Source organism: Coturnix japonica, chromosome 2, assembly GCF_054131305.1.
Source record: "Coturnix japonica strain WE chromosome 2, WE-NBRP24, whole genome shotgun sequence".
In the NCBI taxonomy this organism is placed as follows: Eukaryota; Metazoa; Chordata; class Aves; order Galliformes; family Phasianidae; genus Coturnix; species Coturnix japonica.
Window position 1 is genome coordinate 10,841,453 of NC_140664.1, and position 14,775 is coordinate 10,856,227.

The window sequence follows — 14,775 nt, forward strand, 5'->3', positions numbered from 1 at the left end:
CTCCCTGTGAGGGAGGCAGAGGCACGGCCGCCGCTGCCCGTGCTCCCCGCGCGGCCGCCCCGGGGCAGCGAGGCGCCGGGACGATGCGAGTGGGCGCCGCGGGCGGCGGCGAGGCGAGGGCCCGGGCGGCGTTGGGAGTTCCCGGCTCGGCCGCCGCCCCCCCGCCCCAAAAGAAGTGCAGTAGTTTGTGAGACGCAAGATGGCGGCGCGGCCGTGAGCGGAGGAGGCGGGCGGGCGGCGCGGGCTGAGGCGGTGCGGCGGCGGCAGGTACGGCCGGCCGGGAGCGGGGGGGGATCGGGGCGGCGGGAGAGCGACCCGGGGGCGGGCACCGCTCGTCCTGCCGGCGGGCACGGCGCTGCCACGGCGGGGCAGGGGAAGGGGCAGGGGCAGGGCGGGCGCCTCCCCGGGGAAAGGGCGGCTCCAGCCCCGCGGGGGCGGGCGGGCCGGGGGGAGTCGGGCCCGGCGGGGCCGCTGCCGCCCGCGGGGTGGGCGCGGTGTGACGGCCCCGCCCGCCGCCTCCCCTTTGTCTGGCAGCCCGGAGCGGGCGGGCGGACGGCGGGTGTGTGCGGGGAGCCGTGCGGAGCCGTGGGCTGCGGGGCAGCGCTCCTGGCTGGCCGCGCTCCGTGCTGTCTGCGAAGTCGGCATCCTGCGTGCGCTGTCACTTGCCGCGGGATGGAGGAGGATTCATCGGAGTTGTCAGCTGGAAACGAGAGCGGACAACTTTGGTTTTCCTGCCTCTGTCAGCGGGAGGGCCGGCGGGCTTCCTCCAGGTGCTTCGGGCTGCTGTCATCCCAACGCCGAGGCCTGGAGGGTGCCCGCGGCACGCCCCGCTCAGCACCCGCTCCCATAGCCGCGCACGGAGGCGGCCCTGGGGGCTCGTGGCAGTGCGGCGCTCTGGCAGGTGCCCGTACTTCACTTCTGAGCCGCTCGGGCTTCTATGGAGGAGTTTGCTTTGTGTCCCCTCGGGCTGAGGTGCTGCGATCGGTGCCTCCTGTTTTACAACACAGAGCACGGCGGGGATGTCCAAGTGCATGCAAATGTTACATGAATAAGCAGAGATAGTTGTGAAAGTTGTTAGGTGAACACAAGGAGTCTATTAAAGGTAGAAAAAAGAGGAATCTTGAGTGCTGTGCGGTTGGCTGTTACCAGCAGCTGTGTTGTGTGTGTGCGCGCACAGAAGGCTCTCATACAGCATCACCTGCGGGTGCTGACAGAAGCCCATCACCACTGCTGGGAGCTGGCTGCATGCTGCTGACCATAGGGCTGCCCTCAGTGCAGAGCTCTGAGCAAGCACGCACCATGCACAGAACACATTTGTTCCTGCTCTGACCTCCTGCCAGCGCGGCTGTCCCTCAGCCATGCTGTGAAGGAGCTCCCTGGGCTGGAGGGCTCTGCTGTAACAGAGGTGATCTACCGCTGACTTCAGGAGAGGGATTCGTGTAACTTTGCTTGGCTGAGAAGCCCTTTGCTGTTGGATTTTGTCATCATCCCTGCACGGAGGGACTGTCCCAGATGTGTATTGTTGAACTTTTCTATGTGAGGCACTAACCTGCTCCTAGTGCTTCTTAGGGCACTTCTGGGTCCTGTTCTCTCTGGCACCTCTGTGGCCATAACTGAGCACTGGTGGCTGTTATCAGCACAGACAGTATCCATTCCTGTATGCCGGTGTATCACTGCAGAGTGCTGGAGCTGCTTGTGGAGCTGCTTGTTCTGCCTTCTGCAAACTTCCCCTCACTGAAGAATTTCAGCAGTGACACTCTGGGCTGTGTTGGGGTTCCTTGTGTTCCCGATGTACCCAAAACACTTCCCTTGTTTTCCTGCCTCAGCAGCTCCCTGCTGTCCTTCAGCTTTCCCCTATTTCCCCCCCTTATTTCCGTGTAGCCTGAGGGAGAGGATTAAAATTTGCTTCAAGTTTTCATCAAGTTGTTGCAAACACTGACGGCGTTTTGGTCGGATGTGACTTTTGGGTTTCGAACAGCCTTACTTCAAAGATACGTGACCGTGTTAAGTCAGACGCCTTCCCCGAGTTTAAGAATTTTTCCGTTCTTATGCAACTGTAACTTGTGAAGCCCTAAATCGGTATGAACTGGTTTTTGTTCTGTTTGCACACAGTAAATACAATCAGGGCACAACCGCTCGCAGCTAAGCCATGCATAACCTTTATTTCAGTGATCAGCTTCCCTTTCTCTGTCACATAGGGATCCCCTGTGCCTTCTATGTTTCTATGTTATGAATTAGATTTCTCTAGTTTTTAGAAATCATGAGGCTGTTGCAAAGGTTGAGAGAACGATCGTTTCAGCATCTGTTTGATGAGTGTAATTCACAGTTGCTACCAGTCTGGGGTCATGAAGGGAGAGGAGGCTCCGGACATTTCTTGGCTGGGTGCTGAGGGCCCGGACGTGCTGTTCCCTGCTGCAGGTTAATGGCCGCTGTGCCCTGTCCCACTGTGCTCCGGGTCTGAGGTCACTGATCCACCACTGCCAGGATGGTTTGCCTCAGAGTTGTCAGCAGCGTGCAAACAAGCGATGCCCTTGTCCATACAGCACTGTTTCCCCTTCTCCTTTTGTATTCAGCATCTCCTCAGCAGGCGGCAATGTCAGTCCCAGTGTTCAGGTGATGTATCTATCCCCGAACACATCAGTGGCAGCACCTTTGCTGAACAGATGCTGGTAAGAATCCAGCGTTGTGTTTTTAATTAACTTAGTCATATCGTCAAATCAGGCATTCAGGTTGCTTCTTCTTTCTTCAGTCTGCACCAGGGAGATGCTTACTTATGTTTTCAACATCTTTATTTTCGTTATTAATTCTGATTTATTGTCTTTCTTCCAACTCATCATGTAGAGTGGGTTTTTTTAGGGGGTTTTTGGTTGTTTTTATGGTATTGGTGTTGTGTTTTTTCTGCTAGTTGGGGACCTTCCCAAGTATTCAAACCACTTTGCTGCATAAACAGTTGTTTCTTTCTCTGTGGAGGTGGAAGCCGCCAAAGATGATGCCTTTCCTTCCCCTATTGCCAGATGGCACGTTATAGTCCTGCCCTATGCATCGCTTCAACTGATGGATCTTTTCCAGTTCTGTGTCCTTCTGGGAGCTGCTTCACAAGGTCCATTGATAAGTTTTTCATGTCCTGCAGAGTACAGGGACCTGGAACATATTGTGTAGAGCAGGATCTCTCCTCACCAGCCTCGGAAGTCTGCCTGGATAGAGCAAATGTCTGCTGTCATCGTGTGTGGGGAGATGTGTGACACTCTGGTATCCTCCGGTGCTTTAAGGTTGCAGTAACTGTTATAAAGTTCAGTAGAATTCACTGTAACAGAGTACATCCTTGAGGTATGCGGATGCAGGGTGTATCGTTGTATTGCTACCTTGTTGTGTTATGGAAAGGGCAGCGTTGTGCTCAAGCCCTGGAAGGAGGAGAACCACGGAGCACTGAACGAGCAGCAGGTGTGACTGGAAGGGGAAACACGGGAGGGAAAAACCATAAAGAACTTTGAAGCTGTTGCTACTTTTTGCACTCCTTAAGTGATGTTGAAGATCATGGAGTACTTAACAATGCAAAAAACCCTTTGGAAGTATGAACTGTGCTGTGCCTCGCATGCCTAAAAGAGCTCAGAGTGTTCTACTGCCAAAGAACAGGCTTCAAACTGTGTCTGGATCCATTCAGTGAAGTCGTTTGGTATTTTAGGTTCACGTTGTGCGACTTGGCCCTCCCCTGTGGCATTTTGGAATCTGCTGCTCACCTTTCTTATTCACTGAGCCCAGTAGGGGATGAAGGAACTTAATGTGGGGCCAGGGGGACCCGCAACTAAAGCTAGTCCCCAGCAGCCCTGAAGGCTGGCAGCTTTGTTTTAGAAGCCGCAGACGGAGCTGTGCAATGAGGCGTGTGTAACACCAGCCCTCACTTTCTGGCAAAGCCAGCGCTGTTCTGTGCACAGTCTGAGTGCCAAATCCACTCCACAGGCAGAAGGACAGAAAGGAGCTGTTGAACTTTCCAGTGGTTATGGTAAAAGCTCCACGTGTTCCATGCTCTGAACCTTCAGGACATCTGAAGAACCACGTACATTGGGCCAGAAAGAGCTGCCAGCTCGTAATGGGTGTTGTGTGTTAAGCACACGTGGTATAGGTTTTAAGGCGTGATTTCTTCGTTACAGGTTTGGGGTGTTATTATTCTGATGTTGGCTTACCTTACAAGGGTGCTAAGAACTTCAGAGGCAAATATGTATTTGTGTAGTCCCAAGCTGTCTTGGTGGAGGTGTCCATGCTTGGCTTTCCTATAAACTGAGATACATTAGCCTAAGCAGGTCGTGATACTGATGTGACTGTGTTCCTCCCTGCGTTAGAGAGGAAAATGTGCTTTCTTTGTCAACATGCTGATGAATTTAAAGCTCTCCTAACAGAGGTGTGCATGAGTGTCGGGCTCTGTTTTGCACAGTGGGACAAAATGAGATGTAGGGGTGTCATAGGTAATCAGAAGAGTAGAGGGCAGGCACTTGGAAGGAGTCAGGCAGGAACAGTTATTAGTACGTGGGGTTTAAAACCCTCCATTACAGCTGTGTGCTTCTTCCAAGAGTCACCATTGCTAGTTATCTTCAGACTACTTTTGAAGCAGGAAAATGCTGCTTTTTTACATATAGGTCAGCTGCCATCAGCAACATCTGCAGGAGCTGAGGGTGCTGCGCAGATCAGAGTTGTATCAGCAGTTCAGCTCTTGGCAGCAGTTGCAAAGTGAGCTTGGATGAAGCAAGCATGAAAATTCAGGGGTTTCTATTTCTCAGTAGGATTCTCAGCAAGACGAAACACATTTGTAGCTTGGGTGGTGGAATTCTTGGACCGTTCAGGGCTGCACTGCATCCAGCACGGCTGTGTTGGAAACTTAGGGCTCCCTCCCACAAGGTCCTTTGTGAGGGTGGGGGCTGAGGAAGGCTCAGTGCACAAGGTCAGTGCTGGGGGCACTGGGGGGAACTGGTGCCCGTACCAGATACCTGCTGATATTGTAGGTATCTGCGTACGTATGATACAAACCCACACAACTTTACTCCTTCCATCTGACGAGTGTTTTACAAATTTTACTTCTTAGCACGGTTTATTTAAATGTGCTGGAGGAGGCTGTGGGTGAGCAGAGAACTAATGTTTGTGATTTCACCAACAGAAATAATTTATGATGGAAGGAGGCTTTTTGCTTCTTTCTGTTTTGTTTTTTATTTTTTCTTCTTTTTGTTAGAAGATGATTTCAACTCTGGGTGTTTCATTTTACAATCTGCAAACAGGCGTTGTAGCATTTTAGATCTGATTCTTGTCAGGTTGTTTTTGGTTGCGTTTAATTCTCTAGTTCTTGAATTCTGCCAGCAGAAAAATAAGGGCCGGATAACGTTGGTTGTTTGTTTCCTTTAGAGGGAAGGAGTGGAGAGGCGAAACAAGAGTAATACAAGATACAAGATATACAAATACAAAATATACAAGAGTAAAACAAATGTACTCCTTGCACACGTAGTGAGGAAATAGATGTGTATGTACATCCTTAGAAATAAATATCTAATTTATTTATCTAATATCTTGAAATACAGAGAGGGAGAAGCTTTCCCTTTCAGCACGCACTGAAATTTGACTTCAGAATGCTTTGAAGCTTCCCGGTCCGTTCATGTTTGTGGGGCTGATGACAGAGCAAATGATCATACCCTGTGATCACACGTGCTTACTGACCGAGAGCAGCCAGCACTCCCGGTGCGCTTTAGGCCATGCACGTATGGGCACGAGCTAGTTTTGAGGGCAGAATGTCAGTCCGTTCCCTTATTTATAAGACTGAGTGAACCATTCCTGGACCTGGTCCTCATAAAGTGGCTGTGTGTGGACTGTGCCCTGTCAGCAGGCCCGGCTCAGGCCTGGCAGCCGGCTCCTGAGGGAGCCTGGGCCTGGTGCCCGCTGACACCAGGGCAGCAACTCTGCGCTGATCTGCGTGGAAAGATTCGCTCATTTCCACCCAAAGCGGTGAAATACAAATGGTCAGCCATTTCATTTTGAAATACCCCACCCTCCTCAACAAATATGAAAAAGAAAATGTAGGTTTTGGCCTGTGGGTATCCCAGTAATTGCCACTGATTAAGTTGACGCTTGTAATTGGGATCTACACAGGCCGTGCTTTGCAGAACGTTAAGTATCTTTGTTTTTTTATTTCAGTAGAGGAAGTCACAAGATTTATACAGTCCCTTTGATATTTTATTTAACCCGATAACTGCTTGGGAAGGCAGGAGCCTGTTTGGTTTACCTTTGTCCTAGATTCAGTTCTAATATCTAATGCATAAACGAAAGGGGTGATCTTTATTCCTAATGATTCATGCTGCCTCAGAGCACCGTGGTTTCGAGTTGTGCTGCCTTTCCCACTGGGGGATGCAAACAAAAGAACAATAATTTCAGACTCCTCCTTCAGTTTCCAAGAGAACCTTAGCTGCTCAGGGATAGCTCTGAATTTTAAAAGCATTTTTCTTCCAAATTATGTATTGATTGCACATAAAATAGCAGTGCTGTAATGTGCAATTTAAAACAAATGCACGATGGCGCTCATTTGCTTTTAATGCTCCTTTTTTTTTTTTTTTTTTTTTTTTTTTTTCCAGCAGAAAACAAAAAGGGGATTCTGTTCCCATAAACCAGTCTTGCAAAACCCTTACAAACATTTATTAGTCTAGACACAAAATATTCTCACCCAGCCTCAGCCTGACGATGGCAAAAAGAAACCGACAAGCTAATATTGTACTTGGCTGTCCAGAAAAAATAGAAAAGAAGGGGATGCTGGGGGTGAAGGGTGGGAATCTTGCCCCAGGCCTCCAAACCAGTAACGTTTTGCTGGGGCTGCCTACAACAACAGATGCGTTTGATTCCCGTGGGTATTCCAGGCCTGCCTATTCTCTCATGCTAAACTTGGACACTCTCATTCTCTCTGAGCACCACACCCTGGACTCTTTTGAGTTGGTTGATTTAATAATGACACCAGACATGTTCGTCTTGCCTCTATTTACCCGTTTCTCTGTTCCTCTTCTTGCCCTGGAAGTGACTTAACAAATGCATTAATTCAAAAGTATTTAAAATACGTGAGAATTGGAATAATTGGTCGAAATCAAAATGGGTTTAATATGGGAGATTTGACCACAGGTTAAATCTGAACGTATGGAGCACTGATCTAAATGATGTGTTCTGGTTTTGAACTGCATTTGTACTTTTAATATCTTTCATAAATAGAAAATGCTTCTCATTGTTTTGCTTCATGGTTGTTTGCAGACTTGTGCTTAGAGGGATAAGTTCTCTATATACGGTGCTATTTTATCAGGCCTTCACCTCAGCATTCAGTTACTCACGTTATTAATTTTTATGTCTCTTCATTTTCTTAGAAAACAGTGACTTACACATATCTTGTTTTTTGGATGATGATTATCTCCCATCACTCCCAATTTATGCCAGACTGCATTTGGTTGGAAATTAAAATTTAATTGAAAATTTGCCTAAGCAGCACAACGTGTCTGTATTATTAATTAGGTGCTGTAAATATGGAGAATATGTAAGAATATGTGTTTATCGAAGCTTTAAAAAACCCATAAGGGAGTCAAAATACAATGCTTACTTATACTTAGTAGGTTACATGGATTGTTTCTGTGACAAGTCTGTTTTTCTTAGCATATACGATATTTTAAATAAAATTCTACCATCAATTCTCATTTAAATCAGTCAGAATGTTATTTTGACCCTAGGATATCCATGCAGCTTTAAATTACCTATGTATTTTAAAACAAAACTAATCCGATTTCGTGTTTAAACTTAATGTAAAAGCCCTGCAGCTGTTCATTTGAAGCACAGTGTTTTATTTAACTGCATACTTTTCACTTAAGTCCCGTTGTCCTCATTTTCCATGATTACACCAGTACGTGGCAGACAGAAGGTGCAATAAAGTAGCCTGTTTCTTTAATCCACTTTCTCTCTTCCCTGCCAGGACACCTGGGCTCCTACTGCCAGAGTAGTTCACACCACTGACAGCTCTAGGATAACAGAAAAAGGTGCAGCCCCTGTTCTGCCTATGGCAGCGTCTCCTGGACTGGAGATCACAAATGGGGCTCTGAGCTCTTAAGAGAGGGGAAATTAAGTTATGGAAGTCAAGTTTGTGGTCAGAATGTGTGGACTGAGCCTGGTGTTGGCTCCTTAAGAGCCTTTGTTTCTCCGTGGTAACTTGAGTATGCTGTTATCTCTCTGACTTCCCCAGGTGACGGAACTTCCAGATTCAGCTTTTTATTCAGCTCATTATCCTTGGAAAGCTCTGTATTCCCATGTCTTTTACTCTTTTTGTCACTGGCCTCTTTGGCAGTAAACAGTGTTTATCCGCTCTGTGAGTACACAGAATAAGACGCTATCTCCCACAGAAAGCAGCAGGAGCATCCTAGTAGTACAGAACAGTGCTCAGCAGGAGGATGGAGTCGGGTCACTGTTGCAAATAAAAATGCTTTGCTTTTTGCAAAGGTTAGCATGGAACCCAGTGGTGTTTTATTAGGTGGTTGAGACCTGCAGAGACTGTTTATGCAGGCAACTCAGTCTGGCCTCCTTGCTTTTTGTTATAAGGTGATACATCCCCGTATCATAGGGGGATGTCTTAGTTTCACTGGGAAGCTTTGGCGGGCAGTGAGTGAACGACTGCGTGGTGCTCAGCCACCTGCAGGGTTAAACCAGAGAAATAAAGCAGAACAGAAGGCACTTCTGGACATCATCTAATCCAACCTCCTGCTCAAAACAAGGTTAACTTTGAAGTTAGATAGGGTTGTTCTGGGTCTTGCCAAGTTTCGAAAACTTCAAAGAATTAAAATGCCTTAAAAGTTCCCAGTATATCTCCATAACTTCTACAGCAACTGCCTGCACTCCATAGCCAGCACTGAGATGCTGTAACTGCTGTGGCTGTGCCCTAGAGTTCTTCAGGAGCAGACCAAGGGTGTGTTGGCATTGCACTGTGATACCCGCCAACCTGAGCAAGCTTCACAGTCTTGTCTTGATCTTGATGGTCATTCAGCACTGCAGTCGGAGGGAGTATTGCACTTAATGGCAGGGTCTGAGTGCCTTCCATACAGAGAGGGAAGCTCAACAAGTATGTAACACATACTTTTGCTGTGAAAAATGCAGCTACATGATCAGCGTTGGATCAGGCCATAGGATAACATTGTGAAGAAAGTCTGGAAGGTCAGCTGTGCTTGCAGGCATGGACACAAAGCTGTGTACATGTCACCATTGTGGAGGTGTCTGTCAGTGGGGACCATGTGAATTTTAGCTTTTGTTCACCTTGAATTATGCAATTCGCTTTAGTATAATGTTGATATATGACACCGAAAGCCATGTTAAAAAGATACACATATCTAAAATGTCAGCTCCAAAGTCACGTTTTTTACTTCCAAGTGGGGAAACAAAGCATGTGACAGAATGAATAAAAGACTCAACTGTGTGCTGCACTCTTTGATCTTCTCACAAAGCAATAGCTGAAGTGCTGCAGGAGCCTTTGAGGAGGATGTGGGATGGGATTGGGACACAGGTGGGGCTGGAGCATGCAGAAGGGGTAGTGAGGAAGTGCAGATGAGCAAAAGCCCACAGAGCTTATGTGACTCAAGATTAGTTGCAGCCCTGATGGTGTAACTTAAAGTCCTCATCTCAACAAGTGCTGGACTAGGTTGTGTAGTAGGATCTCTTTTTTCAAGTGACACTCCCAGTACTTGCTTATTCCCGTTCATAGAATACTGGCTCCTACAGGCTCTGGGCTCATGTTTTTATGTTCGAACATTTTGGGAACTTTAACAAGTTACTTAAATCCAAGATCTGTATTCTGGTGTATTCAAGTCTGTGCATGGAATATGTAGCAGTGCATGTTAGCATCTCCTGGTGAGTCCATTCCAAGTCCTTGTTTTTGGTTTCTTAAGATCTTTGACATGAGAATTTCTGACTTGTTAGTGCTGCTTTTCTTCTTTATTCCTTGAATTTTGGGGCAGTGTTCAACTGGTTCAAGAGCAGAATGAGCATAAAGGGAAGAAAGAAGCAGGAGATAGAAGAGAGTCTGTCTCTGTGTGCAAACCACATTATCTTTTTCTGAACAGCTCTGTGCCTCAGGGATTTGACATAGGAATCGAAATTTGGCAAGGATGTAGCCTGAGGTCTGAGAAAAGTGTTCTGCTGTTTTCAGAGGGGGGGGAGGGAGGAAGGGAGAAAAAGAAGTTGGCAGAATTATGAGCCGTAACGTATTGCTACCTTTTTGTATTCAAGGTAAAATGTACAGGATATTTTGTCACCCGCTCTTGAAAGTACTTTTATGCCTGTCATGCACATTTGCTTCTTTAGACCACCTGCATTAAGTGTGTTCCCCTCCTCTGTGTAGGTTGGTACACTGGCATGCAGCAGTGTGGTCCTTGAGCTACTGCTGCCTTCCCTTCTGCCAATGCCGCTGGCCTGGTGTCAGGTGGAGAAGTGCTGGGAGCCAGCAAGCCCTGAGATCTCGTCCCGCTTGTTTAAGGGTAGAGAGCTCCCAAGCTTGTTAATTGCTGTGGAGATTTCATTTCACTACAGCAAAGGGAAAATAATAATGAAAGCAAATAGCAGCTGATCTAAAATCCGGTTTCCAGTGCGATGAGGGCATGCACAGTTAGTTTCAGTCTGTGGAGGAGGGGGAGAGGAGAGGGAGACAATCTGTGCTGAGCTGTGTCACCTCTAACAGCGCGGGGGTTCCTGTGTAGCAACGAGATGATGAGAGAATGAGTCGGGCTGTCTAGCAAAGGAGACCATCTGTAGGGCTGCTGCCTTCCCCTCCGAAAAAGCTGGAAGGTGCCTGGGGACACGAGGAGCAGGAAGTGAAAGGAAGGTCTCGTCCTTCCAGCGCTAGGCCAGGGCCTGGGAAAGCCAAGGTCTCTAGAAATTCTTCAGCTGAAAGAAAAAAACAAATGCACATTGGAGTTGAAAGAAACATTTTGTGAGATGGAGTCTGTGCCAGATTGCTTCGTTTTAAAGAAGGAAATCCCAGGAGAACAAAACCTTTTGTTTTGATGTTTTAAGCAGAAACTTTTTCATAAACAATTTCTAAAGCGAATCGATTTTAACTGTAACGGTTTTTAGAAGCTAACCTGAAGCAAACGTGTTGGGGGTTGAAGTGAATGTTTAATCAACCCAAAACGCATTCCGCAATCCTTTCAGGTCAGTAATGTTATTTCCTCTTCCTTTCCGTTTGCAGTGTAACAGCACGGCAAGCAAAACAAAACAGCCGTAACTATGCAGAAAAATCAGTCTCTAACTCCGCTCCCATTTTGCTGCGTATGACAAACATTTACATCAGCGATCTCAGCCAGGTCTGATACTTTGAAGAATGATCCCGCAGAGATGGTAAAAGCACCGAGTGCTCACAGTTTGAATTAAATACTGTAGGGGGCTAAAAATCAAGACCTGCCTATGCAACACTGAGCTGCCAAATTGAATAACAGAAAATACTTGCTTATTTACGTGCCTGAGGAGCAGAGACAGGAACCATATATGTTAAAGATGCTGCTTCACCAACATACCCATGATTGTTAAGGACCTGTCAGATTTGATCAGTAGCTCTTACGTGATCAGACCTAAAAACTGGCTATGGTTTTGTGTGTCAAAAACAGTAGGACAAATCGTGCTCACTGTAGAGGTAGCTGGGAAGTGTTCTGTAACAGACAAAGATAACATAGGTCATTTAATGATCCTTTCTAACTTAAAATTCTAATGTTTACAGTGATGGATCGTGCTCATTATACTTTAAAACCAATGGGGATTGGAGTTAACCATGTAGGTTGTCATATATTCTCTGGCAGGCTCTTTTTAGTCTCCATTGGGCTTCATGTTCACTTCCCGTTTCTCAGCCTCAGCACAGGACTGGTTTTGGCTTATTAGAAGGTGTATGTGGGCAGGAGTACAGCAACTTTTGGTGTGTGCCTGTGGGAGCCATTGCAAGCTAATGCAGAAAGGACTTTAAGCTTGCCCCTGTATTATAGGACGCCTGAAGTCCTGCTGCTATCAGTCTGATAGGTTTTTCTCCCATGTTGATGTGGAATATGTTTTAAGACCAGAATGAAATGTGATTATTGTGAGGTTTACATTGAGATTTGGTTTTATTTTAGAGTAATAAGCAGTAATACCTTCTAAACATTGCCGGTATTGAACAACTGAAGAAACTGGCTCCATAAAACATCATTTTTCACCTTCCTCACTGAAGGGCAGTGTAAGGCAGCGTAGTGGCAGCCCCATCAGAGAAGATCATGGCTATACTGAGCTCTGTGCAGAATAGTTCTTGGCTTGGATACAGCGACTCTGACAGAATGGTAATAGTTAAGAGTGGGCTAAATGAAGGATTGACAGTTCCATATTGTTGTGGATTAACCAGAAGCTGTACAGAGAAGACAAAACTCAGCTCAAAACACAGCTTTCTGTGCTGACAAATAGGCTGTTTATACTCTACGTGATTTTAAAAGTTAGAAGCAGTTCCCATTCCTGTCTTCTCCTAAGCCACTCTATTTGTGTGCATTCTTCCAATGGCATTATTTGAGTATGGCTCTACGTTGTTTTTTCCTCCTTTTCTTTTTAACCTCCTTTTTTGTATGCTGGATAGAGGTGTCATACGGCAAGTAGGGAAAATGACCTTTCATAAAGCATACGGCCTGAACATGTGTGCAACGTGTTTTGTAACCTCATTTATTTTGTGCTGAGTCAGCTTCTCTTGTTCAGAGGTTGGAGGGAAGGGTAATAATTTTGTCCTGGAAACAAGTTCTTTTACTTCTTTTCCTGTTGTTGTCAACCATGTCTTTTCATAGAATCATAGAATCACCTGGTTGGAAAGGACCTACAAGATCATCCAGTCCAACCATCCTCCCATTACCATTGCTACCACAAGCCACTAAACCATATCTCGTAGCTCCTCATCGAGACACCTCTTAAACACTGCCAGGGACGGCAACTCCACCACCTCCCTGGGCAGCCATTCCAGTGCCTGACCACTCTCTGAAGAAAAAGTTTTTCCTTATGTCTAATCTAAACGTCTTCTGGTACAACTTGCAGCCATTTCCTCGGGTCCTGTTTGTTGCCTGGGAGAAGAGGCCAAGCCCCTCCTCATCACAACCTCCCTTCAGGAAGTTGTAGAGTGCAATGAGGTCTCCCCTGAGCCTCCTCTTCTCCAGGCTAAACAATCCCAGCTCCCTCAGCCGCTCCTCATAAGACTTGTGCTCCAGACCCCTCACTAGTTTCCTTCTCAAACTCTTATCAAAGAGGCAACATGTTTCTGTCTGCATTTAGAAAATACTTACATAAGTCTTTATCCAGATCTGCTACAGAGACAACATCTAAGTCTTGAATTTCACTCTGGAGAATAAGTCTGAGCTAGTGAAATTATTAATGAATTGGGGTTAGTGTCTGTTTGTGTTCTATTTCTGAAGAGCTGTGTCCTGAGCAATTGCCTGCTCAATGATAAAAGTTCCTGGACCTTTGAGAACGTGTGACTGCACTCACTTTCTTTTTCTGTTTATATCTGAGAAAATACCTCTCATGGGCTGGTTTTGCCAGGAATGTCAGTAGTGCATAATTTTACCCCAGATTTTGGAAAAGGTGTGTTGCAGTGGTGTTTGTCCTGAGAGATGAAGTGCAACTTCATTCTATAGATTCTTCCATTGAAGAATCAGAATGGTTTGGATTAGAAGGGGCCTTAAAGACCATCTAGTTCCAACCCCTTGCTGTGGATCCTTCAGACCAGGCTGCCCAGGTGCCCATACAGCCTAATCTGGAATGTCTTCAGGGACTGGGCATCCATAGCTTCTCTGGGCAGCCTGTGTCAGTGCCTCACCACCTTTGTAGTAGTATTTCTTCCTTACATCTAATCTGAATCTGCCCTCTTTTGGTTTAAAACTATTGCCTCTTATTGTCACAAATGCCCTTGTAAAAATGCCTTTCTCCACCTCTGAGTTGCAAGCACATACTGCCAGCCCATGTCCATTTTTTTCACCTACCAAAACATCCAAGGCTGCTCTCAATCCATTCATCTCTTAGTTGTGCGCTCATGTTTTTGATTGTTCTAATTCAGGTGTATTACTTTGGTCTTGGCCTTGTTTAACTGTAGATTCACAAGAGCTCATCTTTCAAGTTTGTCTTGGTCCCCCTGGATGGCATCCCTTCCTTCTGTCTTGTCAGCTCTACCTCCTAGCTTGGTATCATCTGCAGACTTGCTGAGAGTGCACTTGATCCCAGCGTCTATGTGATTAATAAAGATATTAAACAGTACTGGTTCCAGTATGGACCCCTCAGGACCACCACTTATCAGAGATCTCCAGCTGTATATTGAGCTATTGACTGCAACTCTCTCGATAGAACCAGCCAAAGATGCTACTTTTGGCATGTTGTGCATACTTGAAATACTTTGTGACAAACCATTTGCACAACACCATTTCAATATAGAGCAATAAAATTACAGAAACAGAATACCTTACAAATATTTTCTCATACATTTGATCCTGAAGTATTTAAGGGGCAAGCCAGAGTATCCTCTGGACCATTAGTGACGGTCTTCAGGAATTTATGAATGCTGAGGGGGTGGTCCTCATGGACACGAAGCAAGCAAACATAATAGCCAATATTAAATGAGGGAATGAGGCATGAGCAGAGGAGAACATGCAGAGAATTACACATCAATTAACTAAATATTTGTTCCCAGAAATATACAGGACGAATTCACTAAAAAAAAAAAAAAGCTGTTATCTGTAAGCACCTGGAGAG

At 46.3% G+C, this 14,775-nt stretch overlaps 1 protein-coding gene across 2 annotated transcripts in view; it reads left to right on the plus strand.

Moving 5' to 3' along the window:
• The window catches only part of ZHX1 (zinc fingers and homeoboxes 1), a 21,743-nt gene continuing 6,968 nt past the window's right edge, over nucleotides 1-14,775 (plus strand). The window contains exon 1 of one of the 2 annotated variants that reach the window (XM_015856179.2): nucleotides 1-267. The gene's annotated coding sequence lies outside the window, so the exon portion shown is untranslated. Of the gene's footprint in view, nucleotides 268-11,227; nucleotides 11,377-14,775 lie in introns of those variants that run through there. The other variant, XM_085539339.1, reaches the window with a different exon arrangement.